Source organism: Pollicipes pollicipes, unplaced genomic scaffold (assembly GCF_011947565.3).
Source record: "Pollicipes pollicipes isolate AB1234 unplaced genomic scaffold, Ppol_2.1 Scaffold_6052;HRSCAF=7182_pilon_pilon_pilon, whole genome shotgun sequence".
Classification (NCBI taxonomy): Eukaryota; Metazoa; Arthropoda; class Thecostraca; order Pollicipedomorpha; family Pollicipedidae; genus Pollicipes; species Pollicipes pollicipes.
Window position 1 is genome coordinate 13425762 of NW_023596805.1, and position 5780 is coordinate 13431541.

The 5780-nt window shown below is 49.6% G+C and overlaps 1 long non-coding RNA gene across 1 annotated transcript; it reads left to right on the top strand.

The window, feature by feature from the left end:
• The first annotated feature begins 1424 nt into the window (after positions 1-1424).
• On the top strand, positions 1425-2733 carry LOC119104430 (uncharacterized). Its single transcript, XR_005094921.1, has 3 exons — positions 1425-1467; positions 2152-2328; positions 2643-2733. It is a non-coding gene; the product is annotated as an uncharacterized LOC119104430 (long non-coding RNA).
• The last annotated feature ends 3047 nt before the right edge of the window (positions 2734-5780 follow it).

The window sequence follows — 5780 nt, forward strand, 5'->3', positions numbered from 1 at the left end:
AGCCCTCACGACGCCACAGCGCTAGAGGTACTGTGCTGTTCTGGTTAACGCCCCTGGGACATTTTCAAAAGGTAACAAGGGTAACCTCTGCACGCGAAAAGTGTCACAAATGTGCGCTTGACTTATTTGTGCTTTTTGTTTCATATTGAGCCCGGCATACAGTTTCAAAAGATACCACTAATGTTTGATAGGATATGTGAGATCGGCAAAGATCGAATATTAACAGCAGTGCTCGAATATTTGGAAAGTTCTGGCTTGATTGATCGTTTCAGAGTCAGCAAAGCACAGCAATATTTATCAAATATGTTGGTAAGAGAGCCAGAAAGCTAGTGATAAGACACGTATCGTCAGTGACGCCGGCCTCGCTTTTGCCTGAGATTACGGCACCAGGGTATGTGGTTTGCTGATGTGCGACAAGTCAGTCGCTAAATTTGCCCGACCAATCACGTCATAAGTTCGTGCCATTGCGTAATTTTCAACTTTTGTTTATGCTAAAATATACCAACAAGTTAAGAAGCCCTCATCACTGCTGGACAAGCGCCTAAAAGTCATTTACAGTGGAAGTCAGCATCTCGGCAGAGGGCTTCAAAGCAATGCACCATGTGACCCTGGACGACGATGGTTGGCGCCCCCCCCCCCCCCTCCGCCATTCATGGTCCATGGCTGCCCTGTGAGGAGGCTATGGGCGCTGCGTGACCCCTGAGCCTTAGTGTTGGCGGAGCAGAACAATTTTGTGTGAAAACTAGCATGCTCATTTAAACTTCTTGGTTCCGTGCACTGTAGTGATTAGTGGCACACGCATTCACTGCCATACGTGTGCAGCTACCATGCTTACGTTGTTGTTTCTCGTGCCTATTACAAGACAGAAGAATGCACGCCTACAGAAGACCTGCCAGAACACAGACCCAATGTCCGCTGTGAACATGACAACTGTACATACGACGCAGGCAAACACATCCCCGCAAATCACGCCGGGCTGAAGCACACGGGAGGGTGAGCGCTGATCAAAGGCAATGCTCGATTTAGTCCAAATGTCCGATGGTCGAGCTGGGCTAGAAAGGTGTTACGCTGAGGAAAGGAGGACGACAGCAGAGGAACACCGACAGGCTCCGCCATTCACCAATTGATTGACTGGACTGCCCCATTGAGCTCGTCACAAGAAGCAGCTATCGGTGCCGATATAATCGTCATATTTCACGTCATAACGTTACGCGGTTTACTAGAGTATGCCCAATGTCACCTACCTTGTACCCATACTGACTGTCATTTCTAGCAGACCAGCGCACGTCTCTGCCAGACAGCCCATTGCAGCGCGTGTTGCGTGGGTGGTGGGCCGCGAGGCCGCGTTGTGCACCTCTGCAGTAAGGACCGCCCGGAGGCGGCGGCGCAGCGGCGGCGGCGGCGGCAGCACCGCCGCGTCGTGCCACCCCTGCTCGCCGTCGTGCACCTCCCGGGGCAGCTGTATAGGTGAGCGGATCGCGCCCGTTTGCGGGACTACTCCAGCTTTGCTCCACTATGCATCGCTTTTCGAGGCATCACGCTTCGCTCAGTCCTAAATTCTGTCTGGTTGGCCGCATTCCTCTACGCCAATTCCGGTTTAAATGTTTGGGTGACTCTGAAAGGAATCGGGCGTTTTAACTGGCTTCTGATTTTGTCTATATTAAGGCGAGCAGAAACAGTAGTTTTCTGACCCCAAAAAGATGGAAACAGCTAAAATATTGTTGTGTTTATGCCTGGTGTCCGGCCACGATACCGTGGGTTTAAAGGTTGTTGTAATGAACGTACCGTGATATGGCATTTACCTCCCACGGGGTTCTCGCTAAGGTAAGAATGTTTCAGACTGTCTCATGTTAATAAGAATATTAGAGAGCAAAAGACAACTGGCGAAGCAGGTGAGTATGCTGCAACTCATTTGTCGCATATTGCCTTAAAAATATGTTTTGTCGGTCCCAATTTCTTCAACGGTACCATGTACATGGGTCATGCAGGACCTGGGTGCGTATTTTTTGGACCTGCATTCTGATTTGTTAAAAATTTTGGAAACTCAGCGACTTTTTGCCAAAATAAATATGGCATGACCGGAGAACTTTTACCACTGTGAAGTGATGCTAGCCTGTAACGATTATAGACGATGCATGGAATTGTTTACAGCTGCAGCCAGAAGCCAGACTTGACAACTAGGTAGCCCACCATAGCCCTCACCACGCTAATGAATTGGAAGGCGGCTAGAAGACGCTGCTGGATGTTAAGACGGCTAGCTGGCAAGAAATGCATCGTGCTGATCCTTGTTAGCGCGTATTTCACTACGGTACGCCGGAGCAGACACGGGTAAGGTCTGGCACGTCTCCTTCTCACACAGTGTCTTTGTGACTTATGTTCATTACGTGAAGCCTGTGAGACTTATTGAGAAAACAGCGTTTTGATGTCCTGCGGAAGCGGCGGCCAGAGTGGAAAATGTTTGAAGCAGGCATGCGAATGGGGAAATTTTCTGTGGTATTGCACAGTATGAAATACATGCCAGTAATGATAAGCACCGCAGACCTTCGCTTAGAACGCAGTCTGTCCGTTTGTCGTCGGTTTTAAAACATCTCGCATTAACTTTAATGAATTTGTTATGACCACCATTCGTGTTTACCTTCCAGCACGGTCGAAGACGCAGGATATGGCCCAGAGGCCGCGAGTCCTGGTCCGCCTTGGGCCCTCCAGCTGAAGAGGGGCACCAGCCCAGACCAGACGTACGCCCAGCTACACCGCCTGCTGACCACCGCCGAGCGCCACTGGCTGTGCCCCTCATCCCGTCCTGGTCGGAGGTCGCTGCCTGGCGTGCTGGGCCAGCAGCAGCGACAGGGTCCATCCGCAGGCAGATGGAGAGAAGGCTGTGTGTGCGGACCTGCTGCGGCCCAACTGCTCCGTGCTGTCGTTCGGCACCAACCACGACTTCAGCTTCGACTTAGCGATGGAGGACCTGGACTGCACCGTGCACGCCTTCGATCCGACCATGGGCGTCACCGGCTTCCGCAGGTCGGACCGCGTGTTCTTCCACGGTGTCGGGATCGGGGCGCAGGACGACTTCAGCGCGAGGTTCCCAGTGGCCAACCTGGGCACCATCATTCAGCTGATCCCGCTGCAGCAGGACATTATCGACTATGTGAAGCTGGACGTAGAGTGCAGCGAGTGGGAGGTGCTACACCAGCAGCTCACCTCCTCCGGGGACCTGCTGCGCGTGCGACAGCTGGCGATCGAGTTCCACCTGTGGCAGTGGAAGCCGCAGCTGGCTGACACTGCGGACGAGCGTGCCAGAATCGCTCAAAAGCAGACAAACCAGTATGTACACGCAGAGGACGCCGAACGCTTTGTGGCCGTGTTGCTGTCGTTACAGGCAGCTGGCTTTCAGTTAGTTCATAGTCTGCCATACCATATGTGTCACGTGTATGAGTCTGGGTGCCTGCCGTTTATTGTTGAAACGCTCTGGGTGAACACGCGGCTGAGTCATTTGACAAATAGATAGCTTTCTCATTGCCTGGCTTGATTAACAGCCGAGTGATCATTCTTGTACAGACGAGGATACCGGAGGTGACACTGGCACGTGTCTCCCCCATCGATCCAAAAAGGTGTACTGTAAAACGGTATGGAAATATTATCACACTTCATTCATAATACGTGTCCATGCCGGCCTGACTCAGGATGATAGATAAACGAAGCAGAGTCAAGTAGTAGTAGTAGAAGAAGTAGTAGAAGTAGAAATAGTAGGTAGAACGAAGCTCAGTACAAAAGACGTGCACAAAAATCCCGTAGTTTTCAGTACAGAAGACTGCAGTTTTAAGTTACAAATAGACTACGTGTGCAATGTAGGCTAGGCTTCTACTTTTGTACTAAATATTTGACAGCCGGCAACTGAAGGCAGCGTGGCATAGGCGCTACAGTAGCGAAGGAATTCAAAATTTAAATAAATGTTGCGCCCAGACTTTAACAAAAATATTTCAGGGAGTTGGAGGATATATTAAACTGTCAGAATGTATTGGCTAATAGCAAACAATTTAGCAAATTGTAAAGAAAACTGTTAGGAAAATTCTAGACCACCCCCAGGTTCGAGCACACCCTTCCTATTATGGATCGGGTACATCACCAGTTGAGCTGAGTTCACTGGGCTTACCGCGAAAGTCGGAAAATTCACGGTGTACCGTGCATGATCCGGTGCGTCGTGGAAGTTTGACTGTCTTAGACAAAAAAAAGGTCAACGAACAGGCTCAAGACTATTTAGGCATCATTCGCTCGGTGCTGAATTCGTCGAAATTGGCCTGGTAGAAGTTGATTCACAGCTCTTTGAAAAGCAGGCCCTTAGCGCATGAATCCTATGGACTGGTAGGAAAAATACGCTGTAGAGTGGTTGTGCTACCAACGTACTTGGGCGGGGCTGGGCCTGACCCACCAGCTGACCTAGAGTACCACAGGGTAGCTCCGTGAAACAAGATAGCCGCACATCTCCCGGATTTGCATGGCCTGATTGGCATACTTTTTCTTTATGATAACTCTAACAGCCATGGGTGAGGTCACCCAACGACTGGCAACGAAGGGTGGGCCCATGGCTAACAAGCTGACGAAGTTTGGAGTGAAGAGTGGGCTTTCGGGGCATTTGTCCCACTCCGTCCGAATCACGCTGCCTGTTAGAGTTTACTTGGTCTCTGCCATCACAGGTTCAGAAGCGGTTATATGCATGAGAAGATGAAGACGTGGTACTGACAGAAATAATCCAACCTAAAAGGTAGCAGCCACACGTTTGGTTAAACAACACAACACCATTACCTTGCGTACGTTGGCAGCACTGGTCATAGATGTCCCGCCAATGCCTCACATTTGCGCTGCCAAATCATATGACGATAGGGGATGTCACTGGAGATTTTTGGCTTGCCTGATACAGCATAGACCTATGCTTGCACAAATGCAGGTATCTAATACCTGAGATACCTGTATATTATATTCTGCCACAATTTCGTCCCCCGCAGGACCGGTAACAGGACCTGCCACACTCGCGCGTGGCCACGTTTTCAACGTGGCCACATCCGACATCATTACCACAGGTGTTTGTCAAACGCACAACCACAAAGCACGTCATTATTTGTTGTTTTAACACGTGCCCGGGTGGCCAGCTAAATGCCCTTTGCTCGGGTGGGGGGACCCCCTGGGATCTCGGGAACTAAGAAAGCTAGAAACACCCAATTCACAGGGTGTACTGACCTGTATGTAAACTCACTTAGGTCGAAATTTGAGGTTCCCAGGTCATGACCTTCGGGTCAAATATTATCAAACAAGGTCAAATTCCTGTTTGGTCTCCAAAATGCCGCCAGAACCTAGATAACTGTTTCTAAGCACAAGGTCACATGCGCAGTTAGTCCGTGACCTTGTCTGACTTTTTGGAGATAATCCTGACCAAAAGTATGCAAGGCTGCCCTTAGTTTTGCATTTTGATAACCGACAAAGATTTCGGGTAACTGACCTATTCTGACCTCTAAGAATTTCATGAAAGATGCATAATACGGTTCCTGCTGTCAAAAAATTTGAAGTGACCACCAGAAATTATCCCATACAGCAAGTCCTAGAGTGATAAAACAGACTGATTTCGACCTTTGCCTGACCTTTATACCTGACCTTAGGTCAACGCAATTTGCTCATTCAATATTTATGTTACCTAAGAAAGCATCCCAGGGATGTATGGCCTCGCCTAACACTCCGTTGTTGCATCAGATTGAACGATTGCCTAGAAATTGACTTTGCCGAACCCA